The sequence below is a fragment of the Pipra filicauda genome, unplaced genomic scaffold, assembly GCF_003945595.2.
Source record: "Pipra filicauda isolate LSUMZ 115617 unplaced genomic scaffold, ASM394559v2 scaffold64_size3178608_pilon, whole genome shotgun sequence".
In the NCBI taxonomy this organism is placed as follows: Eukaryota; Metazoa; Chordata; class Aves; order Passeriformes; family Pipridae; genus Pipra; species Pipra filicauda.
Window position 1 is genome coordinate 2034932 of NW_024104809.1, and position 26133 is coordinate 2061064.

General features: G+C 40.2%; 1 long non-coding RNA gene across 1 annotated transcript; it reads left to right on the forward strand.

The window, feature by feature from the left end:
- The first annotated feature begins 12293 nt into the window (after positions 1 to 12293).
- Positions 12294 to 24548, forward strand: LOC120324682. The gene is made up of 4 exons (XR_005566169.1): positions 12294 to 13126; positions 13345 to 13472; positions 14790 to 15105; positions 15758 to 24548. It is a non-coding gene; the product is annotated as an uncharacterized LOC120324682 (long non-coding RNA).
- The last annotated feature ends 1585 nt before the right edge of the window (positions 24549 to 26133 follow it).

The following is a 26133-nucleotide window of genomic DNA, read 5'->3' on the forward strand; positions in this document are numbered from 1 at the left end:
TTCAGCGTCAAGAAGAAATGGCTGAGAGGGGACCTCATTAATGTGTATAAATATCTAAAGAGACGGTTCCAAGAGGATGGAGCCAGGCTCTTCTCAGTGGTGCCAAGCAATAGGACAACAGGCAATGGGCAGAAACTGATGCACAGGAAGTTCCACTTTACTGTGTGGGTGCCTGCACACTAGACACTAGGTTGCCCCGAGGGGCTGTGGAGTCTCCCTCACTGGAGATATTCAAGAACAATCTGGAAGCAATCCTCTGCAATGTGCTGCTCTAGGATGACCCTGCATGAGCAGGGAGGTTGGACCAGATGACCCACAGTGGTCCCTTCCAACCTGACCCATTCTGTAATTATGTGAAAATAAGAATTCAGAAAAATAAAGAAAAGGGCTATGTAAAGCCAGATGTTGAAAGGTACTTCATAAAAAGGCCCAGGCCTGCAAGGTTTGTACTCTGGTATGGGACTATTCCTTGGACACAGTGAGCTTCTGGCATTTCAGGACTGATTTGCACCTGTAGTACCCAAGAGTAGGTCAGTTTCAAAAGTGGCTCTGTGGAAAGCATGGAGATTGATCCCTGTTGCAGATCAGGGCTTCATTATCTGCCTCTTTTCATTGTAGGGTAACTGGGGGGAGTGTCTGTCTGTATAAAGCGATAATGTTTGCTTGAAGGCTCAGTCTGTTTTCTCATTTCTGATCTGATTCTGCTCTTTGGCAGCAGAGGATGATGCGAAGCTGCTGAAGTGCTGCAAGGAGGAATGGAAGATCTCTGAGTTGTGCTCTCTTCTGCCAACATCTGGAGGACAGGATCCCTGATGAGCCAGGAAACCTGACCCACTGGAGGTAGGAGTGAAGGAAGGAATGTGTTGTTATTTGCAGAAGAGATCTGTGGCTGAGGGAGAAAGGCACCATGACCCTTGGAGCTTTGGCTGCTCTAAGCAGGTCTTTAAACCATTCTTTATCCAGGGCTGGCTGTGATAGCTCAGTTTCTTCTTGAATTGCATCTAGTGGATTTATCAAAACACTTTCATGATAGTGTACATTGTGTACTTCTGCTACTTACTGTAGTAAAGCTCTGCTCTTTGACTGTGGTTCTTAGATGCTATGGAAATGAAAAAAGTAAATAAATGCTGAGGCCAAGACACGTAAAACACATTCATGCTGATTTAGTGTGTTGGTAGGTTTTTTCTGTATTAGACTGAATGCAAGCTTTGATTGATAACATCTGGTAATTCAGCTGGGTGGGACCTCTGGAGGTCTGTAGTCCAACCCCAAGGGTTCACAGTTCCCAGGCTGGATGAGGTTGCACAAGACTTTCCTTGTCCAGCTGCATTTAGGAAACCTCTTTCCTCATTTTTTTCTGGGCTCCTGCCTCAGCACTCCACCACTCTCCCTGGGAAGAATTTTTTCTCATATCTAGTGAGAATTTCCTTTGCTGCAAACAAGTTGTCAGATCAGTGTCTTACTCTTGCTGCTGAAGCACAACTTCTTTACAGCCTAGTCAGGCTACACTCACTGGTGGAGGTGAGGAGGAGTGACAGAGTGTAAGACACTCCTACTGTTTCTGTGCTGAAGCCTCTCACATTAGCTCCTTGTGAGGACCTCCTCTATAACAGCACCTTAAGATGGAAACTTCAGCCAAATGCCATGTACTTTCACTTTGCAGCAGTGGAGAAGGTGCAATAAGCAGACAGTGCATCAAAAATGGCACCATGCATAGGAGATTGTTTTTGTAGCCCTATTTATATGTGTACAACCAAATTGTGCTGGCAGGTGAAAAGTAGCATTGTAGAGAGTAGTTCAAGCCACGTTTTTCACTCTTTGAACTCAATGTGGTGCTTCACCACATTATTTCTGGTTACTTCTCTTTAAAGTACTGAGAATAGGAGCATGTACTGATGTGTGTGAGATGCTCAACAGTGATATGAGGCAAGAAAATGATATCTTGCATTTTGATCTGCATTTGCAGTGCATGGTGTTGGTATGAAGGGTGGGCCTTTCTGTGGAAGTAAAGGAAGAGGAAAAAAGCACTCAGAGCCAAAAAGGAAAGCATGGAATTCCTTCCTGCACTTAATTGAACAAGAATTGAATCTGAGGAATTGTACCTTGAGCTTTTAGTGTGCTAGGTGAAATTCCAAGGTCTTGACCTCCCTTGAAATCTCTATGTCAGTTTTTAAAGTCCGACTGAAAATTTGTATGGTGAAATGACTTTGAATATTGTATCTCTCCATTTGAATATTGTATCTCTCCATTTTCATACCTGTATGTGTAGCGAGGATCTTGTGGTAGGTTTTGTTTCCAATGACAATGAAGTGATTTAGATTTGCTTTGTAGCCAAAACCTCTACTGATGCAAATGTGATTCTAGAGCAGGTTGTAGGGGTACAGTGATTTCAAGAAGATTTGATGAACTGTACTTTTATCTACAGTTTTATGTAAGGTGACCTCCTATGAAGAAAAGAGTATTGTTAATTTTATTTCTTCATTTTTGTTGTCCTACCTATACTTTAAGAGAGCTCTGAAGCTTCTCTGCTGCTTGTATTTAGGTGCTGTCTACCTTGGTTTTCCTTTTTTTTTTTTTTTAAGGAGAATTTATGCACAAAGAGGATATTAACAAAAGAACAAAAGACAGTGCATGTTCTAAGGTAACAAAGCACAAGCAGGCCTGATTCAGACTGAGACAGGCACATGCTTTCGCTAAGGCTGTTTGATACTTTTATTTTGAGCACTAAATCAATGCAGTTGCTTGTCACTAAATGGGAAGAAAAAGATGAGAACAGGAAAATTCACCATCAAGTTGGCATTTCTGTTACTTCTTAAGTTAAAAGAACCAATCTCATCCAGTGTACTCTACCACACAAAGCATTTATTGTGACTTCAAAAAGATTTTGAGGGCTTGCAAAGTTAGACAAGCACTCTTGTTTAACAGAGGTCATCTCTAAGGTTTTGCATGACAATACAAGTTGAATTAAGTTATTATCTCAGTACGATTATAGTGAGAGAGAAGTAAAAGCTTTGGTGACTGAGCTGAAACAGTAGGCGATGTGAAGGTTATAAGAGGAAGAAGAAAACCTTTCCTTCTACATCTGTCATCTCAGTAATTTGTCTGGAGGCAGGTTCATAAGAATCCTCCTTTTATTCTTTGTTTTTTTTTAATGCAGGATTGATTCGCCTGGGTGTATGAAGGAGGGAAAGGACAGCTACAGAACAAGAAGCTGCTGTGCTGGAATTCCTTCAGGCTACCTTCTGGAAGGTGAGTTATGCAATACCTTAGGAAAACCTTTCTTCTTCTAATGATTGATCATCTTTCCATAGTTAATAAAAGAGAAGTGAAAAAGTGAAATGTAGCATTGCCCAAAGACAGTGGGTCTCCTAAAGAGGTTTGCACTAACAATCAGGCTCCAAAATATGCTGTTTGCAATCTCCTCTGGAAATGTATTAGCACTCCAGATCAGGTACTACATCTTCCCAGTGATGAGAGATTTGTCCACTGTTTCCCAATTCCTCTGTCCCCTTCCTTCAGCTCTGTCTTCAGATTTACTGTTACATAGCACCACCTTCATAAAACATCAGGTTTCCAAAACCATATTGCAAACATATTGCATATGTGACTTCATCCAGGCTAAAAAGCCAAAGCACAACCTTCTCTTCCAGACTTCCAAGGGAAGGGAAAGAACGAGCAGAAGGGATCTGTTGGAGAGAATTCTTTTCTCATACTGAGATCCAGGTCAAACACACTACTCCCCTGCTCTACTGCCACAATCTTTTTTTTTTTCTTGCAGCCACTCTAGCTGTTTATACACACTAAAGGTAATGTTTACCATAATGAAAGTTCATCCAGAAGCCAAAATATGCACCCTTCTGTCTTCTCTGGAATAATAGGTACATATTGTATGGTTAAGCTGAGTTAGCTCACAAGTCTTAAGAGACGTATCTGCAGCTCTACAGGGCTCCAGAGATTTATAGTCTTTGAAAAGCTCTTGTACAACTACAGAACTGAACTTTGTAGATTTAAAATCATGTGCTTATGCTTCCCTAAGTTCAGTAATGCCCACCGAGAAGCCTTGATTCTAAGGGTGTCAGAAAGAACTACTCATTTTATTATGGTGTAAAATAAGACCTCTTCCACTGTTGCAAGAAGATGCTAAAACTTTTCTCTGTGGTAACTGCAGCAACTTGGGTTACAAGAGCTGCAGTGCTGTCTTAGTATTTTGTGTGTCCATAACTTTTCCTGGTGTAAGACATGGTGGCACAATGAAAGCTATGTTTTAGGTTCTAGTTCATCTTTAATCAACTGGACTAAATTGTTTTCACACCAGTACGTTCTAAATTTCTTTTGTAGACTTTGCTGTGGTTTTCAAGATTTTTAAATCAGAGAACTTCTCAATCTGCACTTGCTGATCAGATTTCTGTGCCACACATAAGTGAATGTCACATAGTATTCAGCAGGGTTTTTTAATAGTTACAGTTATCGAAGTAGAAATCTTGGGAAGAAAGTAGCTGTATTGGTGCCACTGCCCAACACAGGATTAGCAGGAAGACAGTGACAGGGAGGGTTATGATTCATATGTGGAGAATCAACAGGGGGCTTTAGGACAGGAAAGCAGTTTCCATGGAAAAAAATACTATGGTCACCCTTGCTGACAAGGAAGATGACCATTGGGGGAACTGTGGACAGTACACAAGACAGGTGTTGTGGTCATTTTAAATCTGGCCGTTTGGGACTAATGATGGTCCCTGGCTGAGGCATTTTTAGCCTGGCACTGTGGGACTAGTTTACCACCTGGTGGAACTCTAGGCTTATTGCACCATCTTAATCTCACCCTTACACTGTATTGCAGGGGTAAGGTCAGACAGGAATTTTACAGAAAAGAAAATAAGCTGTTATTCCTGCCTTGCCTCCAAAAAACTGATGGTAAGGCCTGTTTAGTACATTATTTGCTGTCAAGATACTCTTTCCTCATGCTGTTAGTTCAAAGAAGTTATAACTACAGGTTTTACCATGGCCAATATTCAATTACCAGTTCTAACTATCTGTCCTGACTAAAAGCAAGCCAAATCCAAAAGCAATATGCCAGATGATACTTCTGCCAGATACTTTCCCAGACTATGCATGTTTTCACTTTAGGAATTTCCTGAACCTGGTGTGACTGATCTAGTTAGTGACTATAAACAGGTATCTTCTAAATGCTCATTCAGTCTCTGTTGAGGATTTTCTGCACCTAGAAAATCCTCAGGCAAGGAGCATGGTGGTCTGTAGGGCTGTCTAGAACACAGCTTCTCTTAGCATCATTGGTGACTCCTCATTCTTGAATATCTGAAGAGACAGTGAAGAATTTTTCCTATACATGCCATCAGGTCTCCCAAAGGTCTCTTCACCAGGATGGAGAATCCTAACCCTTTAGTTCCTTGAATGGTGACCACTGTCACCTTGTGCAAAGTATGTGTCAGGAACACATTGCTTACCTATGAAATGCATGTATTTCCCAAGTGAAACACTGCAGATCTAAGTCAGCAGGTTAGGGGATTTCTAAATTAACCCACTGTCTTTAGTAGTTCTCTCAAAACTCTGAGAAAGAACAACATTTTGTTACTGCCTGGTTTGAAAAAGGGCACCTTAAAAGGCCAGTTGATGAATGTCTTGGCAGCACTGATTTCAGTCTTGCCTAAGAGAGAATCATCATCTGTTGAATCACAACTTTCACTTCCTTCGTTTGCTGAGTTTCTTAATCTTTCATCTCACATTGGTCTAGCTCTGTGGATGGGGCAATGTCACCAAAGCAAAATATCACACCAGAGATGAACCTAGGGACTGTAGAGGCAAGTCTAGGCAGGAACCTGGGGACTGGGCTGGAGTGGAGAAATGGAGCAGGCCCCATACAGATGAGGGTATTCTGGAGGAGAGCAGACAGCAAAGGCAGAAAGCAGAAGTTTCTGGGGGAAGTTTGTGACAGTTAGTTTGGAAACTACTAATGTTTTTTAAAAGTTAGTTTTCCAAAGTGGGCTGAACTACTGCAAGGGAGCCCTCTTGGGTAGTGTGGTTTGCAAGGACTGAAATGGATTTGAGTCAGTGTACTAAAAACCACAGAATCAATTCCTTACTGAGACTAGCATCTGTCCAGAACTTACTCTGTACAGCTCCCTACCAGAGATCTCAAAAATGCTGATAAGGTGTAGGATGTTGTAGGGCAGCTGCACCATCTCAGCATCAGACTTCCTTTTTTGTTTATTTATGTAACTTGGCCTTCTTGCCAGAGCATGCCTTGTCATGAGGCATTTAATTGTCTTTTCAGCTTTTAAATGAGTGTCCCAAACAATACTGGATCTCAGCACTGCATTATTTTCCCTTTTGGGAACTTCTTCAGTTTCATTTTTTTTTCGGTGTAATAAAACCCAGAGCCCTGTCCTGATGCCTTCCTTCCCTGTTCTTCAAAACCGCCTTGAAAATCCCTGGCTAGACTTATCACATGCTCATCACTGGTTTTCCCCAAGGGTCCTGTATCTTGTAACACAGGCCCTTAGGGTTGTTGTCTGGAGAGTACTTCTCATAAGAGACCTGTTTTCTACTCATTCTTGTGTAAAACTCCTGCAACTTTTCCCCTCCCACAAGTGTCAAACTTTTCCTCTCTTCTGGAGCTGAAGCATGATGCACTAGCTGAATAGTTCCATTGCCTCACTCTGGTATTATTCTAATCCCTCTCTATCATTGTGGTCTGTTTTGTTATATTTAGCTGTAAGAACAGATATTGGACAAACAATATTAAGCTGTCGTAGAAGTGTGCATCAAGTCCTTGTGGAACATTATTTGCACTGTCCAATGTAACAGAAAAGTGAATTATTTTTAGTACTGCTGTAACATTTCTCTAGATAATTCAAAACCATTTATCAGTGTTAATACTCTCTATTAGTACTCTGGAATTGTGGAAGATACTGCTCTAAAACCATATTGACTCATTCCTGTTACGTTTTCATGGCAATTTTGTCAGCTTCATGAAAGCATGAACATTTTAGAGAGCAGACAGCTTCCTCAAAGAATAATCTTCAAATATAAAAAATAGGCAAAGTTTTTTAGTTCTTATAATTTTTAAACTGACTGATTTCTTGCTAATTCGAAGTCAATGTTATCTGTAGCTCAGTTATTTCAGTTGCACTTTTGTAAAAGACAAGTTATTTAACTGTTCACAGTTTTCTATGTTTTAAGTTTTGCTGTACACTTTCTTGTGTAATTTTTTGACAAGTTCTCCATAAACTCAGATGGCAAGTTACAGCTTGCATTGAACAGTTTGATATATTTAATTGACTTGCTCAGTACTGAGGAATTTGAATCTTGAAAAATGTCTCCACTAGCATGTTTTCCAGCCCTTCCTGGAAGTACTGGAAGGTGAACTCTAGCAGCTGTCATTCATTAGCTCGAGCAGTTTCTTTGTTTAAAGTACAAAACCCTGGGCTTGTTCTGCAAGGAGACCTACTGGATCCCAGAAGGGTTTGGTTATTATTTAGTAAGTTCAGAAACTGTTGAGATTCCATGAAATTCTTTTTCTGAAAGTTTTCCCCAGTAATTTGTAGGTGTGGTGATGGCAGAAGATAAAACCTATGTTTTATCTTTATGTTCTTTGTTTTGTCTCGGTATTTCCTTCTGTGTTTCTACACCTAGTCCCTGCTCCACCAGAGTATTGTGGGACAGATAGCAGTGATAGTGGTTCTACTGCTGATGACCTGGTATTCAACATATGGTCTGAGGGTGATTAGGGAGGGGATTATTCTATCACAGAACAAGAAGCCCGAGTGGCTATTGAAATTACCAGGCAGCAGGTTTAAATCAAACACAGGCGAGTTCTCTTTATATAGCATAGTAGAAATAAACCAAGACTGATAGGAGCAGGGTGTTACAGAGACCAGGCGTGCAAATGGACTTTAAAAAGGAACTAAACAGATCATAGAAAGGCTTTTAAAGGCACAGATGCAAAACCAGCCTCTGAGTCTGGCTCCCTGAACACCGAATTACCAGATCTCACCAGGGTATATTAGAGGAAGAGTCAACCTTGCCCTGTTTTTTGTACTCTTTCCCAAAGTACCCATCCCTGGCCACTGGCAGAGGAAGGAGCCTGGCTTTTTATAGGTTTGGTCTGATTCATTGTGGCTGTCCTCATGCTACTGACCCCCTATATCTGGGAAGCAGCAGAATTCATGGTTGAGTACACATCTTCTAGCGTGCAAAAAAAAAAAGAAATGAAAGTTGTCCTCAGTCACACCACAACCTGTTCATGCTTTTTTAATATGTAAGGTTAATGAGAATAAACACATTTCTTGACCTAAACACATTCCCTAGACTAAAAGTGCAGTAGATCCTGGGATGGTTTGAGAAGAAAGAGTAAAACAGCATCAAATTACTCTTAATTCTGCTGTGGTCTTATTTGCTTAGCTCACAAATATTCAGGGATAGCAAGAAAAAGTCTGGCTTCCAGTGTAGCCCAATGCCAAGAATGTAATCCACAGTTTGTCCTTAATCCCAAAAGGATTGTCTCAAATGTTTCCAGTGCTTTTGGCAGGAATATTAAATTACAAAATCTAGGATACTTGCCAGAAATAGACAAAAGTAGGTTCACAGTAAAGGCAGTGCCCCTGCTCTATGCTTCTGCAGGAGCAAAATGGCCTGTCAATATGGACTATTACTTTGAAAATAAATTAAAAGGCCAGCTTCTCATAAGTGTCTTGCAGCAATCCATTCCAATTAGTTCCTAGTACTAAAATATGCATTGTTTGGTGCCTACTGATGACAATTCAAGGAAGTAAGTGAAGCTGACCATCTTGTGAGTATATTGAGCTTTTCTTTTGAGCTAAAAGCACTTATCTGTCTCATTTCTGACTCAGGTTGGGACCTGAACTCCAGAGCCTGACTTCTGCTTTTTTTGTTGGTTGGAAGGAACTTGCAGAACACAGTGGGGTGTTTCAGATTCACTCTGATACAACCAAGGCCAGAGTTCAAAAATTGCTGCTTTTGTTGAATTTACCATAAGAAGGTATTTATACTTTTGTAAAATAAATCCTGGACTATTCAAGGAATTCCAAGAAGAGAAAGCTGGAGAATGGTAAGGACTTGTTGTATGTATGTCAAGCCTCCTTTTAGATTTTGAGGCATGAATTACATGCAATCAATACTTGCTTTATTTGTCACTTTCCTCATTTGTATCAGACAGTTGTGGGGTTTTGTGGCGGCAGGAAAGGGTGGAGAAGAAGAAGTGTTGACCGCAGAGCTGCTTTCATGCTTCTCTTTCTTGCTTTTTTTGGTCTGAGGGATATTTATGTCTGCTAGCTGGGGCTCACCTGCAGATGCATGTCTTGTCTTACAAAGCTGATTGACTTCTTAGGTGCTTAGAAGACCTCTACATGCTGTTGAATTTGCACCAGCTATGTTGGAAGTCACATCCTGTCTTACATGCATACTTGCAGCCACAAACGGAAAATAGAACACATTTTACACTTGTTGCTCAAGTTTTGATAGATGTAAACATGAGACAGCATCTACCTTGTTATTTTGATCCTTTTTACAGCTCTGTTCAGATGAAAGGGTTTGAAAGAATGCTGAAACTAGAGGGAAGGTGACAAATACGTGGAGGAGCAATGCACACTCTGCCTCTCTTGTAAAAAAAGGTTCTGGAAAGCTTAGTAGGCATGAGGCTTGTAAACCCACACGTTTTTCAGAGAAAGACAGGCATGCGTTCAAGGAAACGTTGATGGCAACATTCAAGTTGCTTAAAAAGATAACAGCGCTGCTTTCTAAACCTAAGTTCCTCTTCATTTTGGTTACTTTCATCAAAGGAAACTCTAAGATACATTTTTCTTGTTAACCATATACCTAGTGATATTTTTTTTGTCCTACTGAAGATTGACTTGACCCTTTGTTAAAACAATACCACAGGTAACTTGTTAGTGTTTAGGAGAAGGGGAAAAGCAGTAGTATTGAGAGAGAAGAAAACTGAGGCTTCCAACTTGTTATTGTCAAAAATGTATGTGACCAAGTGACAGCCTAGTCATCTAAATTCCATACAGGAGTTATTTTGCTTTGTGCCCTCTGTTTTCAAAACCTTGAATGCTTAAGTTAAAGTATATGAAAGCAAGTTATGTACATAGGCTGAAAAAGATAGCTGTCAAAGGCTTTTGGCAAGGCATTTGGACCATCATGCAAACTCCAGTTCTTCAGTTGCAGTGTTTGCTGAGCATCTGTGAAGGAGCATCAGCTGCAGAAACAGCCATTTCATGTGCCTGTACTGCAGTGGTATGTTGGCATTGTAATGTGAGGGATTAAAATACATAAAAAATTGAGTGCACCTGAGAAAATCTGAGGCTAAAGCAATTAGAAGCAAAATACCCAGCATTCAAACAAGAAATGCTGGCCTCTTTTCTGTGCACTGACAAAAAATGAAACAAAATTAACTGGAACACAATCTCAGATAGGCTTGGAGTCCTAAATGAAAGAAAGAAAAAAGAAAAGGACACAAATTCAATAACTGAATTCAAAGCCTCCAGTAGGTCCCAGTCTCATCATGGGAGGATCCAGGAAGAGTGGAACCCAAACCTCTTTTTGCAAATAAGAGGAATGCCTTATTGAAGGAAAAGAGGGTTAACATAGCTGGTTTGCTTGTGTTAAAACATGTCTTTGAACTGAAGTTCTAGTTGACTTCAGTGGAGTTTTGCCAAAATACATCTGTATTAGGCACTGAATAGGATTTCAGAACTCCAGGTTCGTTGATGTACTTTATACATCAGCCCTTGGGAAATTGTGGTAATCACTTATCTTCCCATTAGGAAATGACTCTGTAATGATACTCTCTGCTTCTTACTTTATGTTGTGCAGAGTTGGTAAAAGCCTTCGCACCCCAACTTTTAGTGAATGGTTGCACTGCTTAGTGCTGGCATGAAAATAAATAGCAGCAGTTTGGGACTCAAGCTGCTTTTCTTTTTGTTTGTTTGGTTGGTTTTTTTGTGTTGTTCATGTTTGCTGTTGTTTCATTATAACGGCCTGGATAGTATGTGGGGTACTTTAACTGAGAAAAAATTGGCCATTCATACATTTCTTATTAGCGTTCCTAAGGCATGTTGGTCAAATCGTACTAACTAAAGACTGAGCAATGATTAATGAACCCTTTGGAGAATGTAGATGAGTTCTGCTTCACATTCTGATGAGCACAAGGACAGCTACCAACATTTTCAGTATGTTTGCTAATGCTGTGAGCTTCAATATCTGGGAGATTTTCTAGGCCCTATTAAAACAACTTGGTTTGCTGCTGGCAGACTGTATGCCATAAACAAATTATTGCCAACCAGAAACTCTGGCCACAGGATCTTAGAATGCGTTCACTTCTTAAGCCTCATATTGAGGGATGCTGAGGACCTGCAGCCCTGGTTCTTATTGCTGAGAGCTATTTCCCCTTGGGACTTCTGAAAACTGGCATAATGTGTGCCAATGAGGATCCAAAAATGACTGTGTGATATTCGGTAATAAGCACCCTGGGGGCTCGACCAGTCTTCCTATTCTGCATTTCTGCAGTATGTCATATTATAGGGGTCTGAATCCAAGTGTCTCACGAGCTATGCAATACTACTAGATATTAATAATAGTCATAACTAAGGAATATAGTTTGGCTGCTTTCATCGGAGCCACATTTCAAATCTTGCAGAGCTGAATGTAGAAATCCAGAGTTTCTAGATCTCACCCTTTGTTATTTGAGCAGCAGGCCATCCATTGCAGTAGTTACTCCGTTCTATACACAGCAGTTCCTCATGAAGTAAAATAAAAACAATGAGATGGAAAAAAGATACTTGATGCAATTTCTGTTGTTTTGTTTACTCAAATGGCATTTACAACTCTGCGGAGTGCAATTGGAAATGAGGCCTCCTACTGCCAGCTCCTATGCAAGCATGCTGGAAGGAACCATCTTTTCCACACAATTCTCTTAAAATGATATTGCCTGTAAAATTTGCATTTGGGCACTGAGATTATCAGCAGAGCTTAAGGAGAAGTTAGGAGATGCCACATTAACCAAGTGCCATCCATTCAAAGATGACTCAAAGTCACAAGATTTATTTAAAATATGTTATAACTTAGAGTTTTTCTCTATTGGCCATCTTGCCTGGGGATTCAGATTTTATAGCTTTAGATCTTTAACCATGCTGATGAAAGACTACTTTTATAGAGGGAGATAAAGGTCATGGGTAGTCATGTGGTTGCATGAGTTAACCTTCAGACAGAAACACCAGATATTACAGTATTTAGCAAGATGGAGTAGAATTATTGTCCTTTTAAATTGCTTTTCAGCACCAGTGAAAGATGGTATTCCTCGTAATTCTTCCTAAGAATATGAATGGACCTCCTTGTTGCTGTAATCTCAAGAAACGATAATGAGTCTTCCTTATAGCCATAGGGTGATCACATTTTGCAGCATGTGGGGGCTAAAACTTTTCTTAGAGCAGCATGCTTGTGAGTAAATGAATGCTTTGTTAGTGGAAAGCCCACGTTTGTTTGCAAGGCCACATGTGTGTCAAAGCAGGACCTGCAAAATACCAGCCATGATTCAGGCACTCTCATGACACTGAAAAACTAAAAGTGAATGTTGCTGAGAACCATAAGGAAGAACATTATGTAACCATCCTCTTTTTATTCTACTCTTAAATGGCTCATCCTCTGTGAGCAGCAGGACTATAAATTTTCATGATAGTAAAAATGGAGTCTGAGTGAATTGATTCCAAAATCTCCTTGCTGGCCTCGGTGTAGCCTAAAAGCCACACATATCTAAATGGTAAAATGCCCTCTGGTTGACAGTGAAGCAAGTTCATAACCCTAGTTAATGAAATCACACAAAAGCAGGCTTTCTCAACCAGTTAGGCTTTAAGTATAACAGTTTTTATGCCTTCTATCTCTGTTCATTCCACCTTGTCATAATCTTTTCCAGCTTATCACCACATACTGTCTAATTAGAAAAGTCTTCTTAGAGAATTGTTTTATCTTCATTTTTCCAGGAAAAATCCTATGTCATGGCCCTTCTTAAATAATACAGGATTGAAAAACCAAGAGGAAGATGATCAAGGAGTTGCATTGGTTTGACTCAATCAAATTATTTTAGTCAATGCAGGTACCATTTGTGGGCATTATCCTAAGTCATAAACAGCTGAAGATAATTCAGTCCATTATCTGTTGTTAATTTAATTTCAGACTGTCAGTTTAGCTAAATCAGTACAACCTAGTCAGAGTAAAGAGAGTGAGTGGATAGACACAAATCTTGGCATGAGGATCACTGTTGAGATTCTGAAGGTAAATAAATGCATAAAGAATTAATCTTTTCCCATTCAGTCAATGACGAAAGCTACACTGATCAAAATGGAAAGAATGGCAGAAAAAACAACAACGGATTAGAACAATTGTGCAAAGACAGATCTCCTTCTCAATCATTGGCTTTGGAAACAGCTCGTTGCCTAAAGGTACGTTTTTCTCCTCTTTTGTTTTTTTTTCCAGGACCATTGTGGCTGCCTGTTGCTGTTTGGTACTTTTTATAAGACTTGAAATGTTATAGTTAGAGGAGATGTGTTTGATCTATTGATTCAGGAGCTGGGAATCTTCCTGACTTACTACATGTCTACAGTAGAATATCTAAAGTTCTTATGAAGTATTTCATAATGGCGAAGTATCTTTGGAAGTATTCTGTGGCTAAAAGGACTTATGGGTACTTTTGTTCCATTGACTAGAAGTGCTCCAAGTGGGTATTACAGGACACTGCAGGAATAAAGCTAAAAGCCATCTGAGAAAGATATAGAGGATTTTCTCTAGAGGATTTTCTTACATGATATTTAACCATGTTTTTCAAACTTGCATGTGATAATTATGTTAGAATGCTAAAAGCCTTATTTTAATGCTGCCCTCTGTTCACACATTAACTCAGAAAAGGGCATTTGTCCCCACAGTTTTACAAGAAAGCCTACAAAGCAGAGAAAAAGCAATCCTTATGAAATCAATAGGGAGTTTTACCTGGTAAGAAAAACAAGAGCATGGTACAGTAATATAGTACTTGCATACTTGTGCATATATAGATCTGTCTTATCTCAAGGTGACTATGGCTAGGTCTGTGTTAATGAGTAGCACAGCACAGTGGGAATGGATCTGTGGAGCCAAACAGTGCCAAAGACTGAGTCTGCTTTTTTAAGGTAGTTAATTTGGACTGGCTCTGGTCAGGTCCCATGGGCTGCCCTTTAGCAGCTGAAGTATCCAGGTTGAGCTCATCAAGAATGTCTTCCAATTTCTTTTTGTCCAAAAGAAATTCAGTCCATGTGCTCTGGGGCCATTCTGTACCATGAACCAAAGTGCTGAATGTGGGAGCTATTGGGACATTGTCTGAAAAGCACCTTCCTGATTTTAACAGGAATGCTAATGTAGGCACCCCTCCTCAGCTGCCAGCTTATGCTTTCATTTAATTACAATGCACATTCATCAAGGTCCTCACAGGAGCATTGGGTGAAATTCCTGTTTGTGATTACTGTCAAGGGCTTAATTGTTGACTAATTTCCCATTTTTCAGCCCAGGTGAAATATTCTTTAAAGATGTATTGCGAACTTTATACTTTGTACCTTTGTATATTATTTTGTTCCTCTTTGTAAAGCCTAACACTTAGTCCACTTGAGGACTGAGTGTTTCAGTGGCTTTCAAGAGACTTCCAGTGATTTAGATCAAGCTCACAGATTCTACACCATACAACAAAAGCATTTTCAGAATTCTTTAGCACATTTTTCTCTTTTGTATCAAAGGGCTTTGGAGGGCAGATCCTGGGATCAGAGGAATCTCTTTCCAAGTGGCTGAAGAACTGGACAGAAATCAGGGACATGTGTGGTGAAAGGAGGACCGAGGAGGGAGGGAAGCCTTTTGTATGTGTTTTATTCTTTTCATAGGGAGAAAAAAAAAAGATGATACTAAAGGATAAGATGCTTGAGAAGAAAAACTAAAGCATGGGAATGGACATGCTTTAGGGCAGAAGAGAAAGGAGGGAGCGTAGCAAGAAGATACGGAAGAGAACAAGACTACTGAAAGGGCATCCATGTAGAAAACAGTCACCCAGGACAAGAGGTAGATTGCATCTCATGGATGAGTAAATACAGAAATCACAGATTTAAACAAACTGGTACATCGTGAATGTAGCTCTTAATTTGTGGAAATTTGTGGAATAACTTTACTAGACTTCTCTGTTGGTTTTATCTTCAACTGCTAAGAAATTTGTGGCATACCAGCTGAACTTTAACCAAGAGATCTGATTTAAAACTCAAAATGGCTATAATGAAGGGAGGAGAGGGAATACTGGGTGTGTGGTTTCTTAAGTGTGTAGTTGACTGTGTCCCATGATTGTGTCTTGTGGTTTTATTACAGAGTGCCAAAGTATGATCCAGTAGAGGAGGCAGATCAAGAAGAGTTTAAGGCTTTTCTAGATAGCTTAACTCTTTCTTAAAGGTGGCCACTTACTGTGTAGAAACCTTCAGAGCTTGCATTCCACGGGTGAAGGGAGAATGTTAATAGCCAGACTACTAAGTTTCAGATTTAACAGCAGTTTTGCCTCTGTTAGTTCCTTTAAACTTTGGCCATTCAGTCATCTGCTGTAGATGTTACTGGGAGATCCAAGCTCAAACAGAAATACCTGGGCTGTGAAGCTGTGCTGGCCAGTGCACCAAGGCTACAACAGAGAAAAAAACTCACTCTCTCTCTTTTTTTATTTTTTTCTTTTCAGTTCATTGCAGTTTTTCCTCTCTTGAGGTGTGTGTGGGAACACCCGATAAGAAGCACTCTAAAAAGCTGCTGGTGTTATGGAGATGGTGTTTATAGACTCTCACTACGATATTAGCAGCCAGCTGGGTCAAGTGTCACAGACCATACCGCTCTTGTTTCCTGAAGGTGTTTTCATTTGTAGGAATCATTAGTGCAACTTTACACTCATTGAGTAACTCAAACAGTGAAAACTTGGACTGGTTTTGTAGCCACTTACATTAACAATGTCTTTCAGTTATTTCCTTCTCAGGACTTTAAGGAAGTGTGACAAATACTTGGTAGGTCACCCCAGCAATGCTTTCTACAATTGTTTGGCAGCTCTTGAAAATCTGAGTCATGTCCTTTCCTGTTTCCAATTTTCACTGGGGAACTCCCTCTTAGTACTTGACACTTCACCACTCCAACAATACCCATGCTTACTTGCACACCACAAAACATTTCTCATTTTATCCCAAGTGACCTACCTCTGCAAATATTTCAGTATTATAAACAGTCAAGGCCCATTTTTGAGCAAAACTCTAACTAAATACTGAGCTTGCCTCCCTTGTTTTTTTGGGGGGTTTGTTGTTGTTTGTTTTTTAGTGATTACATTCATATGAGCCAACTTAAATCAATTTTGAACCAAGACGCTGCAAAGAAAAGTCCATGGACTGGATACTAATCATTGTTTATTTCTCTTTTTTTTTTACATTGTTAATTGCATTTTCTGTTCCTTTTTGGCAGGCATAATTATCAAATATACTAATCAAATGTCAAAGTGGAGATCTTTCATCCTTAATTTTTTTGCTTTACAAAAATAAGTGTTGCCTAAAGTTCGTAGTATAGTATTTAAACACGTGTGGGAGTAGAATTGTTTTAGACCACACCACAGACAAATACCAGAATGGTCAAACCCTGCATTTTGTTTGCCCAGACAGCTTGGCTGTCTCTCTGTTGTCTCTGAGGATTGTAGACATGCTTCATCTTAAAGATGCTGGTAAAGTAACTAATCTGATTCCGTCTCTGTTGAATTCCAGTTTATGGTATTTGAGTTTAAGAAGTTATTTCCTAGTCAAAGGTATGGGTTAATTGTTGTTTTATTCTTTTCCCCTCCTGTTGTTTAGGGAAAGCTGGTTTTGCTCAGCCTAATCAGCTCAACAGTCAAACATTGAATCTTCCACATTTTCAATAAAACTGATCCCTAAAAAAGTGCTAAAGTAGTAAGGTGAGACCAGTTGTGGCAGTGGTCATTCTAAATATAGTTTTGCAAATCTCCACATGCAGTTTTCTCAGTGTAGTTTGAATATTTTTTTTCCTTTAACTATCTTCTATTTTCGTGGCAAATATTTTTGGAAATGAATATTTTTAAAATAAAATTTTAAGTTAATAAGAGGCTTTTCCTCTTCAAACTAGCCACTGCAGTATCTGCAGACAATTATTAATTATCTCTTCTTCAGACTTGCCTGTCTGTCTTTCCAAAGACACAATTCTGACACTTCCCAAACCAGAGGCAGGAAGGAAGAACAGTCAATTGCCATTGCAGATGACTCTGAAAATGAACAATTCAGTTTTCATTCCAAATTGCCAATGAAAGGTAATTGCTAAGCTCTCCACAGAACAGCAATCTGAAAAATGTTGGCTTGCTAATTTCAACAAATTGGGACTGGGGAAGATTAAGAAAATGTAGACTTCCAATTTCAAAAGCCCCTGAGTTTGCCATAGAGGGTGGGGCTTGTTTGTTCCTTTTCAGCCCATGTAGTGGGATGGCAGGAGAGGGAGGGGAGCATTTGAGATTCTTTGATTTCTAGACTACTGGGACAAGGAATCTGAAAATCCTGGACACTCCTTCCCTGGAGGGCTGCCAGGATCTGTAGGGCTCCTAATATTTCTGACTTTGAAAAAAAAAAATAAAAAATCTGCCAAGAGGGTTGACTGTAGGCCAAGACAGCACAGAAGCACTCCCCAAAGTCTGTCTGCTGAACTTCTGAGATTTCAATGAGTAAATCAGCAAGAGTTCAAGCAGGATCCCAAGGGAAAAGTGCCTCTTGGCTTTGATTTAAAATGTATTCCTTAAAAGTTCCCTAACAACTTTAATAGTAGATGAGGAAAAGCAAGCAGTCTGCGTAACAGTAGCTGAACATCCCAGGGAACGTTGCCAGCAGTGACTGGCTGCAGTCAGATGCAGCTAATACAAACCTCCTCACAGAATTTCTGCCTCTTAGTGTCTCCCAGTGACATCACATCTGTACTGGCTTAAAAGTAAACTGATCCCCTTCCTTAGTTTTACAGCTACAGCTTGTCCTGATCTTCTTATTCCTAAGCTCTGAAATACTTTCAGAGTCATCTGACAGTTGTCCACAGGACACACTGATCCCAGCAATTGAAAAGTGATCTGGATCACAATCTGTCTGAACTGAACTGCAGTATTGGCTCAAACTCTCCTTTTTCAAACACTTTGGACGTAGAAGTTATTGTCAAAACATAGGTAATGTTTGTTGAAAAATTAACTAAACTGTGCAGTGTCAAAACCCCACCCTTTTCAACAATTTTTAAGTCATGTTTTTCTTTCCCTTCATATAGTCTTGTCTTCTTCCTCTGTCTTTGGAAGACCTGAAAAATCAAGATGTATGTCATCATTTATGCGGCAGCAGTTTGGTGTCTTGGTCAAGACATGACTGAACATGTTTTGAAGAGGGTAGACAAATCACCTTTTTTGTTTATAGAAAGCAAAAAGTTTCTGCTTTGAATGCCATGATGTGCCACTCTGTTGCATTCACTTTGTAGAAGCTTCTTAACACTGAAAGACATTTTCATAAATTTTAAGAGAGCACTCTAAAAATATCAGGTAAGTTCTATTAACAAGTGATAAGTTAGTATGAAGGTTTTAGTAATCATCCACTTTGCAGGCATTTTAGATGGAAGAAAATCTGTTCAGAAAGCTGTGTTACCTACCACACATGCTGAAACACTGTCTGTTCACAAGAAGACACAGCAGTGGATGAATCCCTTTTGGGAGAACAGCCTGTTGGAGTAGAGAACTGGAAACATTGGAAAGAGTAAATGTGAAGAAGCTCTGTCTTGAAAAAGGTAGTCTTACGAGTCCTCTTCTTTCTTAAAATATATATTTAATCCTTAGTATGATTTTTGCAAAGACCACCTCTGCTTCTGTCAAAAAAATGAAACTACTGCAACTGTTAGCATCCTGATCCTGTGCTATTTGCCTCTTCTGGAAAGGTCAAGGGATCCTTCTTTCCATTAAAGTGGACCTTCTGACTTGCAGCATCAATGATCCAGATTCTGCTCTCAAATTGCTCTGTCATTATCTCTCTGTTGTTTTCTGTTGTAAATCACTGATTGTGATTGCCTGTAAACAACAGTGGCACGATAGTACTGGAGTAATTGTCATGTTTGTTCCACGTGATCATGACACTTCAACATGAGAGGAGTTACAAGAACATGCCCACCTGTGGACTCTACTGTTGATTTTGGATCAATCTTTGCGTTACCTGAAGGTAGATGTTCACTTTATAAAGCATTGTCTGGTTTATCAGTTCAGCTTTAAGTATATGTTTAAGCAAAACTTACTGGCAACACTCCACCAAAATTGTTTGCTGTTGGATACGTCCTGACAGCTCCTACCAAGCACAGTAATGGGAAATCCTCAACAGAGCCATTTATTTAATTAGAATTATTTTGAAATAACTATTATGTATGTACATTAGAGTTGATTTAAGTAGAGACTTATGACCATTCCATATATTGTGTTACCCAAGTTGCTCTAGCTCATGGGACAACTGGATAAACTGGCAAAGTGAAGCTGTTTGTCACAGGCAATTTAATTCTCTAATTAGCTTTTCCTTCTTCCCATATGCTTGCAGGGCAAGAATCTGCTCTGGTTTGGTTACATTCACAAGAAAGACAAAAGGTCTTTTGGAAAACTGAACTTCCCAATTACTAAAATAGAAAAGAAAAGATACAAAACTAAAAACAAACACACAAAGAGTCTTTAGGAGGAAAAAAAGGAGGTTGTTAAAATAAGCAGGTGGATTCTTTTCTTAGCTATATTGATTTAAATAAAAGTTATTTCAGTGACATGAAATATAAATGTATATAAGAATAACTGAAGGGCAGCATCTGACTTTCATTGCCTCTGTTGCAGTGATAGCTGGGCTTCACTTGTGCTTGCTGGAGATAAAATACTTCCCCATGGTCATACCAAGTTCAACAACCAGCTCAAAAGCACAAGTAATGATGCAAGCATCAGCTGTGCCAGGGAGAGAGTAATATAACTGAAAGCTATTTACTTCTGGTGATATTTCTGTAAGAGAAAATGTGAGTTTGCAGCCTTTTCTTAGCTGGGTTGCTACAAACACTGTCCAACTACAAAAACCTCCTTTTTTGTGTGTGTATTTGTAGGCATTCTGACTTAGCTCTTCCATGCTTTTTAAGGGAAGAAGGAGAGAGGTGAGATGCCACAGGGCTTCAAATGACGCCAATTATGCGGGAAGAATCCCACTCTATGAGGCATAGCCATGCAACTTTGCATGTTGAGTTTCTTGTTCAAAAATGTCCATGAAACATTTCCTTCATGCTTCACCAATTTATGTTGTGCCAAGGGTCCTTTCCAGAGCTTTACAACGAACTCGAGGCTTGTAAGAAAAGGCCAAAAAGCCAAGGAATAATGTGCTACAGACAGAGGGGCAGAAAGCAGAACAAGGGTACCAACAAGTCTGCAGGTTATGCCAAGAAATTTGTTAAATTCACAGCCAGTTTGTATCCCTTTGTTCTCCTGCCGCATTGTTTAGCTGCTCTCACATGACAGACTGTCCATTCTCAGTGTAACCCTTCTCTGCACCTTTGCTAGAACTGTTTTCTTCTCCAGAACTGTTTTCCTCTCAAGTGTGAGAGCACAAATCATATACTGTGTTCTGGGGGAAGCACCACAGAGCGTTTTGTACAACTGCGTTAGTGCTTCCCTGCCTCTACTAGCAAAATACCATCTAAGGCATGTTCTCCTCTTCTCTGAATGCCTGAAGATTTCATTCAATCATCTTTTGCATGTCCTAGCTCATTTGACTTTTGACAAAACTGTCCTTAATCCTATGCATCTCTATCTCTACACAACAGCTATCTTTGTTGACCAGGATTATTTGCTATTTCTGACTCCTAAGAACCGCTCTATAGTGAAGTTTTTTTCCACTTATTCAGGCCTAAAATACTTCTCAGTAAGATTTTTTTTCTTGATGGGAATAGTTTTTATATCTTCGGTCTAGATATATTCCAGTCTTCCTCCACATTCAAGTCTTTCATCTCTTCAGTCCAGGTAAATCTGCTAGTGAGTTTCCTTAATTTGACAGTTTGCCCTTTTGAAGCTGAAATATTTTATTACCAACTTGCTTCTCTTTGTTATTCTGTCCATAGAAATGCAAACAGTTGCTGAGTGCTCAGCCCAATGGAGTTTTTTATGGCCAGTTCTTTTTTAGTGTCTTCATTACTTACTAATTTGGGGTTGTCTCTTTTTGTCTCAGTGACTACTGAGAAGAAATCTGGCAGCTATCACACACATGGCTAGCTGGGCCCAAGTTTATTATTAGAACCATGTTTCCCAAATAGGGTATCTGGGAAGTTAAATTTGACCATGGCACAATTCCCAGTGGTGTTTCTTTAATAACATTTCAGTGACAGACTTCTTCTTGCACCATTGTATTTTAGCTGCAGACAAGAAAGGCCAGGTTTCAATGAAGTGTCCAAATCAAAAACAACCACTCCCCAAAAAGTAGAGGCTGTGAGCAGGTGGCTTGGGCTTCTGGAAGTGGACCTCCCTGTTCCCATACAATGGGGAATTTTATGATGAATGAAATGATGATGAGTTAAGTGACAGATGGCTTTTAATAAAAAAAGATCACTTGATGGTTTCCACTTGTGTGGATGAAATGGCTAAACACTTAAATAGAAGGAGTATTGTACTAAGATTGCAAATGACTTGGATATTGGTCTATTGATTGTATCCACATGAGTCAGGTCTGGCTTCCATTTGGAACAGGAGCAGAGCAGTAAAATACAAAAGTTTGATCCACAAGCTATTGTTCTCCTGAGTTACAGAGACCAAGCCAACCTTTTCTGCCATAGGGCTTCTCTGTTCAGCCTGGAGTCCCGTGGAGGGAGGATTCCTTCTCCCGTGCCACCAGCCCAGTTTTGAGTGGGTACCTACTGGTTCTTCCAACCTGTTGCAAGTGACCATTTGCTCATTAGCAACGGGCATTACCTGGCAGAAGTTGTAAGTGGATAAGTCAGTCATGGGAAGAAATGCATTTAAAATTTTTGCACATTTTGCCTACATCCAAGACACGGAGTGCAACTTGAACTCTTAAATGTAAGAAACATGCAAAGCACTCTTCTTCTCAGCCCATGTCTGTGTCTCATTGAAATTATTCTGCTGTTTACATATGACAAGGCTTCTAGCAGCTTGTCATAACATTTCTGACTTACAGTGGCTCACCTAGCCTTCTCACCCTCCTTCTTCCTGGAATCTAATCATAGCTATTTGTATCACTTATAGCCTGTTTTGTGTTCTGACTCGCTACATCATATTTTCAAGTAAAGACCCAAACCGAAGAGTACCTGGCAGAAAAACTGTGTACCTGTTCCAAGATCTTAGGCTGCGAACCAGTAAAGGAATCCAGGCCAGTTAACACTGGCCAAAATTCGAAGTGGAAAGGTTATATATCTGAGAGCTGCAGCAGCTGCCTCAGCACTTGTAATAATGACTTGGCTGTACAGGTGAGGCCAGCAGGACGCAGGACAGAAACTTGGGGCCAGAATCACAGGCTGTGCAATGGGGAGCCAGCAGGAAAAACAGAGATGTCTTTTTCATAAAATGCATAGAGAAAGAAATAGGGCATTAAGCTGTGCTTCAAATGGCAAAGGCATCTCACCTATTGGCCTCTACTTAGAAAGGAAACAAGGAGAGTGGATTCTGGCATGGTACTGTAGGAATAACAGAGCTATCATAAAAGGACAGGTATTTCATCTTCTAGAAGCAGCTTATGTCAGTCATCTGAGCACACAAGGCCCAGTGGGTAGAGACCCAGAGCCACAGGATCAAGGGCTTCTTGTTCTCTCTGAGCTCGGAGCCCACCTGCATTTGGCACAGGGGATGTGACCTAGCAGCAGACTGCAAATAAGGGTCTCCCACAGCCCTGCCACCCCCTAGCTCTGCCCCGTGCACCCCCTCACCTCTCTCCTCACAGTCTTCCCTTGTGCCAGATGCCACAGCCAACATCCTCTGTGAACAGCAGTCCACTGCGTGCCTGTAAGCTACAGGGAGGAGCTGCATCCCAGGCAGATGGGTAGGAGAACTGGATCTTGAGAGGTCTGTCTCCTGCCAGGGGAGGAAGCACCAGCTCTGGCCTGCTTTGCCTGGAGAAAGGGATGCTTTCAGCACTATGAAGCTTCAGTTTGGGTCACCCTTGGATGCACATAGAGGTGGAGTCACACCAGTACACTGGCATCCATTGGGAGGATGAGGGGGCAAGTGGAGGATTTAAGTTCCATATGACAGTGTAGTTAAATGGAAACCAGGCAACAATTGGTGGGGAGAAATCTGAGGTTTAATGTTGCTTTTGACCTAGTGAAAACAACTGGCTGCTCAGGACATATTTTCTCTATTTTTTCAAACTCTTTCCCCTTTTCCTTCCTGCTGTTTTACTTGCAATGCTCTTCAAGTGCGTGTTTTGACCTATTTCTTCTGCTTATGCCTAATAAAGTACAAGCATGCTTAGTGCCTATTAGATAATGTATTTCTTCATAGGTTTGCAGATGCTCTTATGTATAGACACATGCCCTGAAGGCTTCTCTTTGGTTGGCAAATAGCACTTCCTAATGTGCTCACCACTTAAGATTGAGTTTGACTTGCTGGCGGGGAGGCTGTCTCAGCCTACCTGGGTTACCTCTGCAACATATTTTGCTGTCATATGTTTTGTTTGTTTGTGTCCTGTCTCCCCAGTGGAGTAGAGGACCACTGCACAGCCTGAGGCAGGAGAAAGCACCCTGCAATTCCCAGAAAAGGCAGTCCCTAGTGACTGTGAAAGCAGTCACAGCCTAACGTAGTTCTTTGGTTGACCCGGTCTTGAAAAAGTGATCTTAAAACTAGGTGGGGGTTGCATGTTGTGAGTTCCAAACACTGTGGGTTCTGATTAGATGTGCTACAGTCACTCACCAGATTTTTTTAAAGCTCCTGGGACAGGCTTTAGCAAGTTGTCTCCTGGCAGAGTCTCTGGAAGAAATATCATGCAACCACAAAGCAGTCACTGCTGCTTACTACAACTGGGGCAGTAAGTGTAGCCGTGACTAGTCCCCAGTCATCTGGGGCAAGGGGATTGAGAGAAGGTCTACAAAACAGAGTTGTGCTCAGATTTTGGGGCTCAACAGCAGAGATTTGGGCATGTATGGGACTCAGGGCAGCGGTCATGGTGTGATGTAAACATTAGGATCAGACTGTGATGGTAGATAGTAAAGCTAGAAGACGAGTGACAAAGGGATGTTATTGCAGTCTGTATTTCTATAAATGCATTCATCTCCCAAAGTAATTAATGAACGGTGTCAGGTCTGTTGCATTTTTAGCTCTAAGACCAGAGGTGTATGATAGACTGCATGGTGCATTGCCTACACAGAGCTTCATTAGTCATCTTGCTTGTTGGATTGCTGGGCAAGAAATCAACTTTCCATTCTCTTTATTCCTTGTTCTCCACAGTTTTGCTTTTCCCACGTTCAACAGTTTTTCCTGTAATTTACTGTAATAAATAAACAAAAATTACAGTATTTTATTTGTCTTATTACAGTATTTTATTTTATTGTACTTTATTTGTCTTTGATTTTGCAAGCTGGGGTAGAGACTGCAACATTTTCTTAATTTAGTAGTGACTCAGGAGGTACATGGTTTCTCCTGGAACTAAAATATGAATACATTTTATTTAGATTTATTTTAGTTATTGCTTCACATTTAAAGGTTTGTGTGGCTTTTATGTTTGGTTTGGGGAGAGGTTTGTGTCTCATGAGAGTTGATTTTGAACCAAAAGAGCAAATCTGTTAACTTTTTGGTCACATGCATTGTTTTCATTTGCAGGAACATTCATTTGACTTCCTGCTAGTCATCCATTTCCAAAGCATTTTGAAAGGTTCTTATTGTTGTCAAATCATTTGTGTGCAATAGACTACATCCCAGTGATTCCTTATACTTTCCTTTTACTTTGTGCCAAATAAAGTCATTGGTGTTGCAGATTAGTTATTAACTTCTTGCTTGTACAGATTATTTGGAAAACACCTAGGAACGAAACTATTTTGCACTGTATCAATTATTCAAATTGCTATTTGAATCCTTGAATTTAGTTCAACATATTTAAATGACAACAAACATCAGCTTTCCTTCTGTTGCTGGTGTGGGATACCTACAGTTGCCGGAAGAAACTGAAGTGAAATTACATTACTGCAAATTAGATTATTATATTCCTTGACCACTGTGGTGCACTTTATTCCAGATAAAGATGTAGTCAACTATCTTAGATGCAATTTTTTGTATTTTTTACATGCACTGCCTTTAATGAAAGGTAATAAAACTGTGAGTAAACAGGTCCACTGTATCTCCTGTGGACTTTGGGCTGCAATTGTGAATGTTTAGCTCTTCCTAGAGTTAGATGCCTTGTGCAAGACTCCCAGAAAATGACAAGCACATAACTTGCAGCCAGCTATAAAATCAAATGGCCTCCAAGTCATCACACAGCATCACCATAGTAAAGAACATTGCATCTGTCTAACTAGCTTCAGAGGTGCACTGGTAACTCGAGTTGGCCTTTCTGAGCCAGTGGCTCAGTCCTGCCAACAGTACGGTCACGTTTTTCTCCCATGTCTTTCAGCCTGCCCAAAGGTCCATGCTAGACTGTTATCAATACTCAGGTATCAGCTCATGCCCGTGAACTCATGCACTAAAGATGCAGCTGCAACACACACATCCTGTCTGGAACAGAGGCAGGAATAGCATCCATTTCCTCAAGCTTTCCTACACTCGTCTGTGGTGAATAGTTCCAACAGCTTGCTCTGCAAAAATGTGGCACATCCTGAGAATAAGTCCATCCTGTATACTAAACAAAGGCAAGGCTTTGCAAAATAAAGCAAGGCCAGAAACAAAATAATACCAGACCATGTAATTTTAGACTGTCCTGAAAGTACAAGCAAGGGGACTGACATGAAGTCACATAATCAGTCTTCTGGTATTTCATGACTTCTAACTCCTTTGTTGTGCAACCGTAGTGATTTTTTAAAAAAATTGGTTTTGTGCCTATTATACTTAGGTGAACCAAAGGG